A 17,477-nucleotide genomic window follows, 5' to 3' on the forward strand; every position below is an offset into this window, starting at 1 on the left:
GCCTAGTGTTTGCAGGGGTGGGGCTGTCCCCCAGTGCCTGCGCTCCCTGCTGTCCTTGAGTCTCAGCCCCTGGTCCCCGGGTGGTCTAGGGACGTGCAGGGGCGTGCGTGTCCTCCCTTTCTTGCAAAGGTCCTGCCCGCCTCGAGACAGCTGACAGAGGAAGCTGGTTTAGGGCCCGGAGTGAATGCTGGGAGATACATGTGCCCGCACACATGATCACATAAGGATGCACACGCACGTGTGCTCATAGACCTCACCCACACTGCTTGTGTGCAGGCACAATCACGGATATTTGTTTGTACACACATGCAGACATGTCCACATACAGACATGCATTTATATGCGTGCAGAATGCACGCATGTATGCACATGTTCACACAGGCGCATGCACACATCTGATGCGCCCCACGGTGCACATCTACACAGTCATGAGTGTACACTATACCTACTACTGCATGTGTGCACAGATGTGCGTACACAAATGCACACACATGCACACACGTCCATACAGACACATGTATATGCAAACAGGCACATGCATGCATATGCATGCAGGGTATGTGTGTGTCTATGCAACACATGTCCCTAATGCACACACCATGTGGGCACTCATATACTCATACATGTGCAGGCACATGTGCACACGCAGGCACCCTGTATATACCCACGTGTGTGCAGGCACACACAATGGGCACCCCTGTCTATACCCACACATATGTGTGCAGGTACATGTGCTCATCGTGGGCACCCTGTATGTATCCATGTCTGTGCAAGCACATGCACACACCCTAATGCACACAAGCTTACACAGGCACAGGGGTGAGTATGTGTGCTCATGCTCACAAGCAGACATGTGCACATGTGTGTGTGGGAATGTACACGCACGTGTGTATTCACATGCACATGGCTCAGACACACACTATTTGGGGCTGATCCTCATTAAACCTAGACTGAGGGGCCAGAGCCAGAGGACGGGGGGACGGTGCTGGCCTTGCATGCGGCCAGCCTGTGCTCCTGCCGGCACCCCATTTGACTGCGATCCACGCAACTGACAGAGCGGGACCCTGGGACACCAGTGTGGCTGGGGTCGCTTTCGTGAGAAGGGCAGGGGGAGGCCCAGCCCGGTCAGGAAAGGTGTCAGGGAAGGGAGCAGGGAGCAGGCCCGGCTCTGGAGTTGGATCTGGGGAGAGCACGGGGCTGGGGCGGTATGAGCCGTGACAGGAACGGCCCCGCCCGATGTCAGGTCCCGGGGGAGCTGTCCCGTGAGCAAGGTGACAGCTGTGTCCGAGCGCGAGCCCGCCCAGCCGCTGAGACAGCTGGGAGGCCACGGCGAGAGCTGCCCCGGCTCAAGGGGCCACGGCCGGGCGGGCTGGACCAGGAGGCGTCCAGCACCCCCTGCCCTTTGCTTCCCGTGAGCCTGGGGACCTCCCGCTGACCTCGGCCCGGCAGGTGCCAACGGCACTGCGGGGCTGCTGGACACAGCCCTCTGGAGAACTCACTAGAACTCCGCGCTGCAGGCCTGAGTGTCCCCAGAGGTGACCAGGCTTCTGGGGCTGGACGGTGGGCGGTCAGCTCCCTTGGCGTCGACGTTGATGACGGTCAACATCCGGAGCAGGCGCGCAGCAAGGCTGGAGTGGATTCGAGACACGCCGGGGAGAAAGGCACCGGGAAAGGTCTAGCATGAGTAAACGTGTTCACTCGAAGGCTGAGCCCCTGTAGCGGCATCCAGGCTCAGCCCGGCAGCCCCCCGGACCCTCGCATTGCTGGGACCCCGGGCCGTGGCCCCAACCAACAGCATCGTGCCCCTGGGCCCTTGCCCTGACCTGCCGGCCCCAGTGACTCTCGCTTCAGTTCTCGTCTGCCTCCTGCCGAGCAAAGTCGGTCACTGCTTGTCTTTCTTTTGACTTTTGCTTCCCAGAATCATATTACTATTTTGCCATAAATGGTAAAATCCTGCTGCAGGCAGGTAGAGGGGAAGGGCCCCCAGGGAAGTAATGAGACCAGTAGCCCAAGGCTGCAAGTAGCCCACCTTGGGACACAGGAACTAGGGCCTGGTGAGACCCTCGCCTGGTGCCAATGGACTCAGAGAAGGCCAGACCCCCCTACTCCCCCACCCACTGCCAGATGAACAAAGGCCAGGAAAGGCAGCTCTGCCCCCGTGACAACCACCCTAGAACGGACTCTTACCTCACTAGAAAGCCCCGTGTAGGATGTTGAGGGAGAAACCCTGTGAAAGCCGCCTTGAACAAAGGCGGCGAGAATATGCTGCCTGAGCCCGTGTGCCGGGACATGCGGTGCCCGAGCACGTGTGCTGCCCACATCCCCGCTCTTGAGATGTGTCCTGGGGCTCTCTCTCGAGTGCCTCCCTCCCTCTCCCTCTCTCCCTCCCTCCCCTCTCTCCAAAGGCCTGTAAGTAAAAGCTTTTCACTTCGCTGTCTCCTCCTGAAATCCCTTCCTGTGAGAAAGGCAGGACCAGAAGGCCTGGGGCAGCTCGCTGGGTTTCCGTCCCTGCCTTGTCCCTGCTGGAGCTTCTCTCCGAGGGGGGCGCAGTCTTGGCTGGGTCCATTGGCGCCAGGTCAGGCCTCCCCGGGCCGGGCCTTGTGCGTCCTGGGGGCTGCTGGCTTGGTCACTCCTCAGGAACCCCGTTGCCGTGGGGCCCTTCCTGTCCCCCTGCCTCCCTCGATACCATCTGGGTTTTGTTTGCTTGGGGCCACCCTGGTGTGCTCAGGCCTTGCTGCTGGCTCTGCACTCGGGGGCTCACTCCTGGCTCGGAGCCCCTGGGCTGCTGGGGATCAGACCTGGCTCGGCTGCGTGCAAGGCGAGTGCCCTCCTCCCCCCACCCCTGCTGTTCTGTTGTTCCGCCTGCTGCACCCCCCTTCCAGCAGCTGAGCAGCAGGCCCCATCTTCCTTAGACATCGTCCAAGGTGGGGAGCGGAGGCGACACTGGCCTGCACTTCGCTCCGTTTCTGGGCCGCCTGGGGCTGGTGGAGGTTCCCGGAGGCACCCACTCCCCTCTCTGGCCGCTGGCTGCCTGGGAACCAGCTGGTTTAGTTTAGTTCGATGGTTCCACTTCGCTCTGTCCCACCCGTTCTCACCCACGTCACCTCACTGCACCCGCAGGGTTGGGGGGCCCTGTTCCTGGACAGGACAGCGTGGCCAGCGGGGTCAGGGAGGGCCCCGCGCTGCACTGCTGCCAAGGGCCGACAGGGGGTGTGCGTGGCACTGCTGGGCCGAGCTGCTTGTGGGCCTGGAAGTCAGACGGGGCTGCCCGGTTTCTTCCTTCCTGAGTCTGTTGCACCTGGCCCTCCACTCCCCTGCCCTAGGCGGGTAGGCCTGATTGACTGCCCGATGCACGCACCCAGCACCCAGCCCCGCCCCCAGGGAGAGAAGCCCCAGGCCCGCCCACAGCCCCCAGGGATGGTCAGTGACTTTCTGAGCCACACGCCGGGGCCCACATTTCTTCCTTCTAAAAGGAACATTTCACCTCTGGTCTCTGTGCTCCGAGAACTTCCCATCCTGCTGCCTTCCAGTTTGCCAATTCTGCGTTTTCTGTTTCCGTTTTACTGTTAAAACTTCTCGTTAGGGGCCAGAGAGATAGTGTAGCCGGTCGGGTGGCTGCCTTGACCCCTGGCACCACGCATGGTCCCCTGAGCCCACCAGGAGTGACCCCTGAGCCTGGAGCCAGGAGTCAGCCCTGAGCACTGCCAGGGGGGGCCCAAACAAACAAAGAATGAAAACAAACCCAACTTTCCATTAAATTCCCAGGGGTGGCCCCAAACAAAAACCCAAAACAAAACCTCCCAAATTTTCATTAAATTCTTGATTTTATATATTTTATTTTTCAAGTCTGCGAGTCATTATCTTATAACATAAATTCCAATTCTCAGTTGTACGTTGGCATCTCCCCCAACGGGAGATGTAGGATAACATTGGGTTTTTCCTTTCAGCCTTGCCGAAGGGAACTTAGTTTACCTTAAAGCAATGTCCTTTCTGTGTGGACACAGGAAGACAGTTAATAATATGCTTTGTAACTTGGGAGCTGATTGACTCCAATAATATTTACTCCTGGGCATCTGCTTTCTCAACTCTTAGTTCCCTTAATGCCCTTAGTTCCTAGCACCCCCAAAGCAGGGTCCCAACAAGGGACAGTATGGACCCAGGGAAAGCTGTGAGCTACCCTGGCATCGAAATGGGCCAGGCCAAAGCGCCACGATACTCAACTATAAGTTGAGAGCATGGTCATAGACAAATGCTGTCATGATCCAAAAGTAACGACGAGACTAGGACCCTGCTGGGGTTAGGAAGACTAACCTGGCCTGAGGACTGTGGTCTGGAATATATAGTGAATGTCCTCAGGAAGAACCAAACTTTAAGTCTGGTATATCTCTTACTGTGTTCATACAGAATGACATTGCTAGAAATATCATAAATAGATTTACTACAACTATTTAAGTGGATTGGGCTAGAGCGATAGCGTAGTGGGTAGGGCATTTGCCTTGCACCCAGCTGACCCGGGTTCGATTCCTCTCCCCCTCTCAGAGAGCCCAGCAAGTTACTGAGAGTATCTAGCCCACATAGCGGAGCCTGGCAAGCTCCCCTCAGCGTATTCTATATGCGCTGTATATCGAAAAACAGTAACAACAAATCTCACAATGGAAGGGCTGGAGCAACAGCACAAATGGTAGGGCATTTGCCTTGCACATGGCCAACCCAGTTCGAATCCCAGCATCCCATATAGTCCCCTGAGCACCGCCAGGACTAATTCCTGAGTGCAAAGCCAGGAGTAACTCCTGTGCATCACTGGGTGTGACCCAATAATTAAAAAAAGAAAAAGAAAAAAAAAGCAAGTCTCACAATGGAGACATTACTGGTGCCCACTTGAGCAGGTCGATGAGCAGCGGGATGACAGTGCTACAGTGATACGTTGGCATCATTTCATTTATATTGCCTCTCATTTCCTGTCTCCTCATGCCTGTTAATCAGAGTCATTGCAAAAGTAATTGTCTACCTCTAGGATTTGGACCATCTTTGAAGCTAATTGGGTCGATTTCCTATTAGTAAGAGCTCATCTTACCTCTCCTCCTGTTCACGGATATTTGGGGGCTGAAGGACCATGTCTGAAAGCAGAGGGCATCCCGGTGATGTCCCTGTGTCATCCCATTCTACCCCTGAGGACTGCCCGTCCCCTTCTGTCAGGTAGACTGAGGAGGGGGCTGCTTCCTGAGAGCCAGTCCGGCTGAAGCTGGGAGGAGGGGTTAGGTGTGGGCTGGGGACTGGGGGCTTTTGTCTCCAGAACAGAGCTCCATCACCCTGGACTCTCAGGCCTAGACACGTGCGTGCCCGGGCTGGCATGCAGCCGGAAGCAGCTGGAAACTGGCGTCAGTCCTGATGGGGGGATGTGTGGTGGGACCCACAGCCCCGGGTCCTGATGGGGGGTGTGCGGTGGGACACTCAGCCCCAGGTCCTGATAGGAGGGTGTGCAGTGGGACCCCTGGCCCCAGGTCCTGGCAGGATGTGTGCAGTGGGACCCACAGTCCTGGGTCCTAATGGGGGTGTGTGCAGTGGGATCCCCAGCCCTGGGTCCTGGTGGGGGTATGTGTGCAGTGGGACCCTCAGCCCGGGTCCTGGTGGGGGGATGTGTAGTGGAACCCTCAGCCATGGGTACTGATGGAGAGGTGTGCATTGGGACCCCCGCCCCAGGTCCTGGTGGGGCGTTGTACAGTGGGACCCTCAGCCCTGGGTCCTGGTAGTGGGGTATGCGATTGGATCCCCGGCCCCAGGTCCTGGTGGGGTGTGTGCAGTTGGACCCCTGGTCCCGGGTCCTGGCTGGGGGGTGTGCAGTGCGACTCCCAGCCCCGGGTCCTGATGGGGATGTGCAGTGGGACCCCTGGCCCCGGGTCCTGGTGGGACCCCCATCTCTCATTTTGTCGGCTTGGTTGACTTTTCTGCCCCAGTGGAGGCTTTGGACAAGGGTCCTTGGTCCTGAGGCCCAACTCTCCCCCGGTTTCTGTGCCCTGAAGGCTGACGGTGGACCCCAGAAGCTGCACATGAGACTCTCCTTGCCCCCGGCCCCCCTCCCCCAGGCTCCTCTGTCCTCATTGTCTCCTCGTGGAGACAGATTTTGCTCTTCCTTCTGAAACTTCTAGAACTATTCCCCCTGTGACTTAGCCAGAAAATTGCATAAATCTGTTATGGTCGGGCTTGTATCTAGGTTTGGAAGATGTTTCTGGGGAAAAGTGGGTGTCCATCATCTCTCTGTCTCTCTGTCTGTTTCTATCGCTGTCTCTGTCTCCCTGTGTCTCTGTCTCTCTGTGTCTCTCTCCCAGCTTCTCCCCTGACGTTCACCTTCTCCATTGTGATGAACCAAGGAAGAAGAGCAGAAGCACGAGGGAGACAGACGCTTAGTTGCCGGGTCTGAGTCTTGGGGGAGCCGAGGTGACTTGCCGGCTGTGGCAGTGGGTGAGTACAAGGGTTTGAGATCATTTAAGGAGATTGTTTTCCATTTCCTTGCTATAGCATCGATGTGAGGATGTAAATCTGAATTTGTTTGGGTGCGAAGTCTTGGATATTTAACTACATACAAACAAGGCTCTGATGAAAGAGTGTTTAAAATATTGCGTATGCATAGAAAAAAATCCTCAAAATTCTCCACCCCCTGCCGTATCCTGAAGGGGTATGAGTGCAGATTTTGTGAAAATTTTGAAATGTTTTGGACAGAATTTGAGCTGTTTGACCAGCTGCTGTTTGGGGTGTGAATCGGCCGTTTCCGAGCAGGCCCAAGCTCTGCCCCCGGGACTCTCCCTCCACCGCTCCGAAGTGACGTTTCACATTTTTCTGTTTTTAATATTTTTTCAGTGGCTGCATAAAACGTTATCCGAGGGATCCCGAGTGTTCTCCAGTCCCGCTAGGAGCAACTACAGAGAGGAAAGGCAAGAAGTGAAGGGCCTGCAGTCTGTCTCTGCACACCCGCATCCACTGCTCTCAGCCGCCACTGAGAACCTCAGTCACTGGCCCCCGGGGCGGGTTCGAAGAGGACTGTGCAGTCTTGCGGCTGCAGGGTTCCGATGAGGCTCAGAGACGGGCTGGGGCTGGACAATGTGTGTCCCCGAGGGCCCGACTGGGCACCCCGGGCACCTGCCCAGCTTCCATCCCGGGCACCTCCTGGTCCCCCCCCCCCCCGCCCTGCTGGGGGCAGCCCTGGAGCACTGAGCTGGGAGTGACCCCCACTGTGGCTCAAAACCAAAACTGAAATCAAATAATGGCCACGGGCCAGGGAAAGCTCCTGAGACAGACGTGAGGACCGCGCTCCAGCGGTTATTGGGAATAACGCGGCCACACCGGCACTGCCCTGCTCTGGCTGCATGGGCCAGAGCCTGCGGGTCACACGACTGACCCCTCTCCACACGCCCTCACCCCCTGCCCCCCACAGATCATTCCCAGGCACCTGCACAAACACGTGGCATGTGGCAATCAATACCGTATACACTTGGTCAAGAAATTCTTATTAAATCGTGGGATTAAAAAGCCCAACAAGCAAGGCTGTTATTATTATTATTATTATTATTATTATTATTATTATTATTATTATTATTACTATTATTATTCCCCTCTCGGAGAGCCTGGCAAACTACCTGTGCTTATTGGATAAGCCAAAAACAGTAACAATTAAGTCTCTCAATGAGAGATGTTACTGGTGCCCACTTGAACAAATCGATGAGTAATGGGATGACAGTGACAGTGATTATTATTATTATTATTTCTGGGTATATTTCACCTAGGAGCTGCTACCTACTCACCAGAAAGCAGTTGCCAAGCTGAATAATCAGGCACAGAAACGTGGTAATTGTTTTTCCTTCCTCTTAGCTTTTTGGGCCACTGCTGGGGGCGCTGGGATGGTCCGCCCTGGGGGGCTGCAGATGGCAGGTCACGGGAATAGGGGCGGCAGTGGAGGCCTGTCCCCTCCGCACCGGACGGGAGCTGCCAGGGCCGGGGCTCAGCGAAGGCAGCGGGTGAGCCTCCCTGCCTCCGGCTCAGCTCCCAGAGCCGCAGGGGTGTGAGGGAACGGGATTCTCCCGTTGACTGACGGCGTGTTCGCTCTGTACTCTGGACTAAAGCACATTTCATGTTCCTTACAGCCCGTGACGTTAGTCTGTCTCTCCGACACGCACCCACGAGGCCCCCTCTGCCCCCAGCTTGCTCCCGAGAGCCCCGTCTCCCTGCGTCCTGGGGGTGGTGCTGTGAGACTCGGGTTTTGACGGCCTGACTCAGCCCCTCTGCGGAGAACCAACGCAGCCTCTGTTAGCAGCTCACGAGACCAGCTTCTCTCTCTGCACTGTGAAACGTGGCGTTCGGGAGCCGTGGCTGCTTCTCAGCAGCTGCTGTGGCTGTGCTTTCTCCGGGGCCTCGTTCATCTTACCTACTTCTTGGAGAAAATGGGAATTACCTCCCTCCCCCCCATGGGCAGTGACAGTGCACCCCCCCCCCCCCATGGCCAGTGAGTGCCATCGGGGCAGTGCCGGTGTCCTCAGCCTTATGCCCCCCTCCCCGGGACTCCCCCTGGGCAACGGGAATTCTTCCTGGGGCTCCCGGGACACTGAGAACCGCAGTCACGGGTCGGGTCGGGGAGAGGCCGGGCACTGCTGCTGGCGCCCCGACTCCAGCTCCAGCCCCGTGATGTGGTGAGCACTGCTGCTGGGTGACCTCTGAACCAGCCCTGAGCAAACCCGGCCTGCCCCACGGGGACAGCCCCAGGCCACGCCCAGCTCTCCCTCAGCCGCACCTCCCCTGCGGGAGGGGCGCCCCCTCACCCGTCTCAGCCTGCAGGGCAGGACTCCGGCCCTCAGGACCCACAGGCGGGGGGACATGGGCCGTGGCCACGGTGTCAGGCCACGCTTCCGCCCTGTCCGTGGACCCAGGAGCTTGCCGGGCACTGCCATGGGCCTGGCACATGGCGGGGCGGACAGGTGGTGCGGGGGGGTCCTTCCCCCATCCCTGTCTCTGCCTCTGCCACCTCTGCCCCTGGACATTGGAGCGTGCAGGTCTGACCTCCAGTCACTGTCAGTACCAGGACGGGCTGTTGAATTCTGACCCGTGCTCCAGTGCTCTTGGCCTCGGGCACAGCCCCCTCACCTGGGGCCCTGGCCCCAGGAGAGCCTGGACTCACGTGATGTGGGCGAGGCACTTTAGAGCGACTGTCCAGCTGCGAGAGCTACGGGAGAAGCCAGGAGTGACCGGACCAGACACGCAAGGAGCTTTGGTTAGGCTTCAGGGCTTCCGGGGTAAGCCCTGGCTTCCCTGGGAAAACACGTGCAGGGACAGGTCTGTGCATGTGCACGTGTGTGCACGTGCATGTGTGCATGTGTGTACATGTGCATGTGTGCACGTGCATGTGTGCATGTGCGTGTGTGTGCGTGTGCATGTGTGTGCATGTGCGTGTGTGTACGTGTGTGCATGTGTGTGTACGTGTGTGCATGTGCATGTGCATGTGTGCGTGTGTGTGTGCATGTGTGTGTGACTCACATTTCTGTCCGTGGCCAGGTTGGGAGTTTGTGTCTAGAGGAATACTCCAATATGGAGCAACATACTCCCCTCGGCAACCTCACGCCTTTGAAGCTCCCCGTCAGCCCAGGTGAAGTCAGACTCAGCTGTAGGCTTCCCTCCGGGGCTCTAGTCTCTGCTAAGTACCGTGAGTACCCAGGGTCCCCGCCCGGGCCCTTTCTTCCGAAACCCACATTCTGGCCTTTCACACATGCTTCCACACAGGCGGGGACTTGAGAGCCAAACTCAGGACAGAGCTTAGGCTGGGGTCACAGCAAGGGGCCGGGGGTGAACTTTCACAGCACAGCCGGCATCTGCTCTCACCCCGGCACTCCACAAGGCGGCGGGGGATCCTGTGAGACCTCGCCACTGCCCGAGGAAGTGGGGTGATCACAGGGTGGGCTCGGGGGCTTGGGCAGGAAGCAGCCTTCACGCGGGTGCCTGGTCTGAGAGCCAGGGGAGTTCTATGTGTCTGTGCACGTATGAGGGTGTGTGTGTGTGTGTGTGTGTGTGTGTGTGTAGGTTTGAGCTTGTGTGTGTATGCATGAGTGTGTGTGTGCATGTATAGGTTTGAGTGTTTGTGTGCATGACAGTGTGAGTGTGTAGGTTTGAGTGTGAGTGTGTGTGCATGACAGTGTGAGTGTATAGGTTTGAGTGTGAGTGTGTATGCATGACAGTGTGAGTGTGTAGGTTTGAGTGTGAGTGTGTGTGCATGATAATGTATGAGTGTGTAGGTTTGAGTGTGGGGGGTTTGTGACATATGCATGAGAGTGTGTGTGAGTGTGTATTTGAGTGTGTGTGGGTTTGTGTGTCTCTGTGTGTATGAGTGTGTGCGCACATGTCTGTTTAAGTGTGTGTTGGGGGTTTGTGTGCATATGTACGTTTGAGTGTGTGCGTGTGTTTTTGTGAGTTTTTTCCTGAGAGTGTGTGTGTAGGTGTGAATATGTATGTGTGTATGTGTGCATGGGGGGAGGAAGAGAGAGAGAGAGAGAGAGGGAGCTTGAGCGATCAAGAGAGCTGCTCAGTGGGAAGCTTTTTCAGCACAGTGGCTGACAATGTATTTATCTGGGCTCTCCCTGTTTAAAGCGGATTCCTTGGCATCAAAGCTTAAACCAGGCACTTGCATTACAAAAGAAAGCGGCTTGTGAGGCAAACACATGGGTCCTTTCTCTGCCTAGCTTTCCCCTGCCTCTGTGATCCTTTGAAGGTTCCTGAGTTTGTTGCTCTAGGCTAGGAGTCAGCCGTGCAGCCCGAGCTTTAGAGTGTTTAGAGTGGAGCGTCTTAAGGACCTTGGTCTCCCCTCAGGAGCTGTGGGAGTGCTGGGGAGAGAGAACGTCCTTTGCAGGAGGTATCATGTGAGGTGCGGGTTAGCAGAGGTGCCTTTGTCAGGCTGAGGAAGCCCCATACTTGAGAATTTATGTTACGGATAGTGTTGACTTTGGTGACACCCTTTAGTGGTTTTTGTTCTTTCCAGGGCTCTGCCTGTTGGTTGGTCCTCAGAGGTTGGACTGTGCCCCTGGCCACTGTCCCTTAGGGGCCTTCCGTGGTACTGGGCTTGGTTACCCCTTCATTAATGAGCGATGCATTCATATTCGCGCTCATTCGGTATAAAATATTTACACTGTGTCCATGACTGGACTCTTGGCAAGCTAGATGATGTGGCTTAATCTCCAAAAATTTGGGGGCCACTCATTCATTTTTCTGTATAATTTCTAATGTCTAATCCCATTAGAACAAGAGGAAATGCTTTGTATGTTTCAATCTTTTTAAACTTGGGAAACTTGATCATTATTGAGAATCTAGAGTGACCTAGAAACGAATTTATGCCTCCTTCAAAGAAAAGGAGATTGTTGAGTGGAATATCCTGTAATGTTGGACTAAGTGGATTGAGAGTGCTCTTTAGTCTTGCCACTAGCTACAGGTATTGGGGGGCCACACCCAGTGATGCTCAGGGATTACTCTGACTCTGCCCTCAAGACCGACTCAGGGAAGTGGGGGCAGCAGAGGGGACCCCAGAGATCGAATCCAGCATGGGCGTATGCCAGGCAAACCCTGTGGCCACGGGGCCATCTTTCTAGCCCCAGCATTGACTAATCTTTTTTGTTTAGCTGTTTTATCAGTGACTGAGCATATAATTGGAAGTTCCAATTATAATAACTGAAGTATCTGCTTTTTCTTTCAGTCCTCACAGCTTTTGCTTTATCTACTCTGGTTCCTTGTCATTAAGTACAAATTCATTTTTCATAATTATTGTATCTTCCTGATTATTTTACCTTTTTATCTTCATGAAATGACCCTCTTTAGTTTTATTCATAGATTTTTGTCTTAAAGTGAATTTCATCTGATAGTGTTATAGTATTTCAATTTTTATAGTTTCTGCTTTCATGGGATTAGTAAGTGCTCATTTAACTCCATCAAATTGTTTTGGAAACTGTGCCTTTACAAGAAATGACAAATATTAAAACTACTTTATCATAGGGTGAGGTGAACCAGAATTAAGCTTCTCTGTCATTTTCAGTCATTTAAAATCACTAAATTTTAAATAAAGTTCGACATGCAATACCCCAGAGTGCATGTTGTTGAGGCACTGGAGAAAATCTTCATGTAGACATGGGAAACGTGCAGACTCCACGGAAAGGTCCCGGTTAGGCATGGCTTCCTCTCCAGTGCTAATAATGAAACGACGTCTGTGTTTTCCCAGCCCTGTAGTCTTGACCAATCCCGTCTTTATATCCAGTTTATGTCTCTCAGGTCCGAATGGGTCTCAGTAAGCAGAGACCTTCTCAGCAGAAAGCGATTTCTTGCTTAATACGAGTGGTGGGAGGACAGCTGGAGTAGAGAAGGGACCGTTATGCTGAAATAGTTGGAAATGATCACTCTGGGCAAGAACTGCATGCTGCAAGTAGGCAGAGGGACAAGCACGATGACCTTTCAGTACATGTATTGCAAACCGTAATGAAAGAGAGAGAGAGAGGGAGACAGAGAGAGAGAGAAAGGGAGAGGAGGAGAGGGAGGGGGAGAGGGAGAGGGAGAGAGAGGAGAGAAGAAGGGAGAGAGAGGGAGGGAGAGGGAAAGGGAGGAGAGGGAGAGGAAGAAGGGGAGAGGAGAGAGAGAGAGGCAGAAGTGAGGGAGAGAGGGAGAGGGAGAGAGGAGGAGAGGGAGGGAGAGAGAGGGAGAGGGAGAGAGGGAGAGAGGGTGGGAGAAGGAGAGAGAGGGAGAGAAGGATGGAGAGGGAGAGAGAGAGGGAAGGAGAGGGAGAGAGGGAGGAGAGAGAGAGGGAGAGAGAGAGGGAGAGAGGGAGGGAGAGGGAGAGAGAGGGAGAGGGAGGGAGAGGGATGGAGAGAGAGGGAGAGAGGAAAAGTGCCCAAAGTGCCTGGCCCAGGCTGGGGGGGGGGGTGGGAGGGAAACTGGGGACACTGGTGGTGGGGAATGTGCATTGGTGGACAAGTGATGGACCGTCGTATAACGGAAACCCAACCACGAACAACTTGGTAGCTGTGTATCTCACAGTGATTCAATTAAAAAATATGTATATAAAGGAAGCGGCTTCTGATGACAAAGTCCTCACCTCATTTTGCTCCCTGTTGGTGGCTCGAAATTGGGCTCATCAGCTCAGGCTTCTGATGTGCTGGCTTTGATGTTGGAAGAGGCTTCCTTCAGTGCCCAGGCGCCCTCATTTACTTTCGCTGCCACCTACTTCTGCTTCTTCTCGTCGCCTTGCTGCCCTTGTCTGCCCTGGCACTGCGGGTGCCTTACAGACCCGCCACTCAGAAACTGCGCGACAAAAATGGGGATTATTTTATATAAACATTTATTTTATGTAAACATTTATATAAAATGTTTCCAAAAGCACTGCATGTTTCTTTTTTTTTTTCTTTTTGGGTCACACCCCGTGATGCACAGGGGTCACTCCTGGCTCATGCACTCAGGAATCACCCCTGGCGTTGCTCAGGGAACCATATGGGATGCTGGGATTCGAACCCGGGTCGGCCTCATGCAAGACAAACGCCCTACCCGCTGTGCTATCACTCCAGCCCCACACTGCATGTTTCTAACGTGTGAGTGCATGTGTGTGTTTGTGTGTGCATGTGCATGTGTGCGCGTGTATATGTGTGAGTGTGCGTGCGTATGTGTATGTGTTTATGTGTGAGTATGTGTGCATGAGTGCATGCGTGTGTGTGAGTGTGTGTGCATGCACACAGATGTTATAGGAGCAACGTGGGGGAAGGGAGGCTGACCTGTTTCATAAATCATGAAATTTCCCCAAGGCTCCAGCTTGCCATCTCATCCTCTTCCTCTGACATTTCCCCACTATTTTCCGCAAATCAGGTCTGGATGCTCGCCCCGTCCTTCCGAGACACCCTGCAGATGCGATTTCACTTACTGTTCTCCGCTTCCCCATCTGCCCGAGGCTGCTGCCTCCCTGTGCAGCACCTTGAAAACACGGGGAACTCCGCTTTTAACTATCTTTTTAGGGGCATTGATTAACCCCAAAGGTTAACCCCAAAGGTTGCGGAAGTGGCGGCCATTTCTGTAAGATCTGGTTTGTCGCTTCTTCTGGAAGCAACTTCAAGTGGTCTGAGACGGGTGCCCTGTGCTAAGGCCAGAACCAGAGCCAGAAGCCCAAGGAAATGGGAGAGAACCAACTGCAAGCTGCAGGCAGAGCGGCCACTAGGAGGCGCTCTGCCCCCATGGAGGGAACCGCGGCTGTGCCAGCAGGCTCTGTGTGTGTGTGTGTGTGTGTGTGTGTGTGTGTGTGTGTGTGTGTGTGTGTGTGTGTGTTTGGTGGGTGTTCCTGTGTGTGACACCCTGCTGGCAGGCCAGGAAGGTGCTGGCAACTCTTGCTAAGGGCTCCTGCCGCCCTCGGTGACTTTCCCTCATTGCCGTGCTCAGTGGCTGCTGTCTTGATCTCAGAGGAGGAGACAGCTGGCACCTTCTCTCACGGGCCAACTTTTGAGAGGAGCCGCTTTCCCTCCCTGTTTGCCTCCCTCGGGAGTGCTCAGGTGCCGGCTCTGTAAGACCCGTGGCTCGGGCATGGTGGTTCTATGGGGCTGACGTCTGCACTCGAGTTGTTTCTCCCTCCAAGACCTTCACCGTCAGGGCCAGGGAGATGGTATGGGGCTAAGCGGCTGCCTTGCACCTGGCCCGGTCCCTGACACTCTGTACGGTCCCCTGAACGCACGCCGAGTGACCCCTGAGCACAGAGCCAGGAGTAAGCTCTGAGCACTGTGAGCTGTGGCCCTAATCTAAGCCCCCCCACCCCCAAACCACCCAATAAAGTCCAACTTCAAATAATTTTGCAGTCCGCGGTGCGGAAGGGACACTGGCCTGCGCATGTCCATGTGACCCCCGCGTTTCCTGCCTTCCCGGAGCTCTCTGGAGAGGGTGCACCACCCAGGGCCCGCCCGTGACGCAGTGGCTGAGGGCCGGGGATGCAGGGGTGCGGCCTGACTCCTGAGTCCCAGGAGTCCCAGGAGGCTTTTTGGGGACGGAACGAGCTTTTTCTCGAGATCCTTCGAGATCAGCTTGTTGCGGAAGCCTAATCCACGGAGCGCTGACGAACCTTCCCGCTACCCAGACCCCAGAGGAAACAGCAACTGCAGGAATTTGGGAAGGGGAATGTTCGTGCAGAAACGGGATAAACAGGGGCCGGAGTGATAGCACAGCGGGTAGGGCGTTTGCCTTGCACGCGGCCGACCTGGGTTCGATCCCCGGCATCCCATATGGTCCCCCAAGCACTGCCAGGAGTAATTTCTGAGTGCAAAGCCAGGAGTAACCCCTGAGCATCGCTGGGTGTGACCCAAAAAGCAAAAAAAAAAAAACAACCAGAAACGGGATAAACAGCAGCGGTCATTTGACAGCTGCTTTCAGGGCCCAGCACAACCCTGGGCTTTAGGAAATGGAACTTGAGATTTCTGGAGACACGGGGCGTGGGGCAGGGGGTCGGAGGAGAGATGGTTAAGGCCAAACCTGGTTCAGATCCCAGGTACCACCTATGGTCCCCTGAGCACTTCCAGGGACCACTCCAGAGCACAGAGCCAGGAGTGGCTCCTGAGCACTGCCAAGTGTGGCCCAAGATGAAAAAAAAAAAAAGATCGGGTAAACCTTCCAGAGACAATCAAGGGCTTATAGGATGCTGTCTGATTTTGTTTCAAATGTCTTAAATTTTTGTTATCTCTATACCGATCCTAGTGTAAAGTCTGAAAATTATTTTCAGTCATAGTAGAAATGAAAGGAGAATCGTTGTCTCTACACAAGAGTGTAACAGAGAAAAAGGGCAGCGTTTTCCAGGAACGCATGAGGGGAGGATGGGCGGGCAGGAGCCCTTGAGCGTCACAGCGGGAAAGGGAGCCCCGCCCTGTCCTGCCTTTGGCCAGGACCCTGGACTCTCCCAAGAGAGAGGAGCGAGAGCCCTGAAGCGCCAGTTCCCTCCTCAGCCCCCGGAGGGCGCCAGCATCCCGCCTCTCCGGTGAGATCTGGGGCTTTGATAAAAGAATACAGGCACGATGATGATGATGATGATGATGATGATGATGATGTCTTAACGTTCCGGGGAGAGCTGCTAACTGTAGTGTTTCAAAAATTAATGTCGGAGAGAGCAGCTCCAATTCTCCCCGACATTTGGATGCTTTCTAATGAAATCCAAAGTGTTTGTACAATGCAACTCCCAGATGACCCGACCGATAAAAATCATTCACGCCAGGATTTCTTTATGTGGACACTTTTATTTATTTATTTATTTATTTATTTATTTATTTATTTATTATGGGCTGGAGAGATAGCACAGCAGTAGGGCGTTCGCCTTTCACGCAGCCAACCCGTGTTCGATTCCTCCGCCCCTCTCGGAGAGCCCAGCAAGCTACCGAGAGTATCGAGCCCGCGCGGCAGAGCCTGGCAAGCTACCCGTGGTGTATTGGATAAGCCAACAACAGTAACAATAAGTCTCACACTGAGAGACGTTACTGGTGCCGCTCAACCAAATCGATGAACAACGAGATGACAGTGACATGACATGACAGTGACATTTATTATCGAAGGACTGTGGTATAGACACGTCCAAAGCTGTTCACGATTAGGTTTCAGTCATGCAGTGTTCCGACACCCACCCCTCCACCAGTGTGCATTTCCCAGCACCAGTGTCCCCAGTTTCCCCCCATCCCCCCACTCCTGAGCCTGCCTCCAAGGCAGGTACTTTTCTTGTCTTTCTCTTTTTTTTTTTTTAGTGGATTTTTACTAATTTCCTGATGCCAACATTTCTTGATGTATGCCTGCCTGCATTATTTAAAATGAAAAATCCCTTTCCATCTTATTTATTTATTTATTTATTTTGCAGCATTGACAAAAGGTTTCTGGCTGTGCTGCTGGCGCTCCCGTTGCAGTGCTCATCGGGGCTCAGTCCCATTAGCTGCAGTGCTCACACACCGCTCAGCTATCCCGCACAGGTCTCTGTCTCTGGGGACCCCAGGTGTCAGCAGTGCCTAGATTGCACGTGGTATGTGGGGCTGTGCCAGCATCAAACTTGTGACCTCATGTCTGGAGGGCAGGTACTCTACTACGGAACTCTTCCTGGGTCCCTGTGCCAACATTTAGAAGTGGATTCACTTAATAAAGCAAAGTGCATGAGCACAATACAAATGACATGGCTTGGCACTGTTTCCTGAGGCCTGCTGCCAGTCTCTGGATAAAACAGCACTGCAGCACTGCAGCACTGTCGTCCCATTGTTCATCGATTTGCTCGAGCGGGCACCAGTAACGTCTCCATTGTGAGACTTGTTGTTACTGTTTTGGCATATTGAATACACCACGGGTAGCTTGCCAGGCTCTACTGTGTAGGCAGGACTCTATCGGTAGCTCTGAGAGGGATGGAGGAATCAAACCCAGGTCGGCTACATGCATGCAAGGCAAACGCCCTACTTGCTGTGGATAAAACAGAAGGGGAA

The sequence above is a fragment of the Sorex araneus genome, chromosome 1, assembly GCF_027595985.1.
Source record: "Sorex araneus isolate mSorAra2 chromosome 1, mSorAra2.pri, whole genome shotgun sequence".
Classification (NCBI taxonomy): Eukaryota; Metazoa; Chordata; class Mammalia; order Eulipotyphla; family Soricidae; genus Sorex; species Sorex araneus.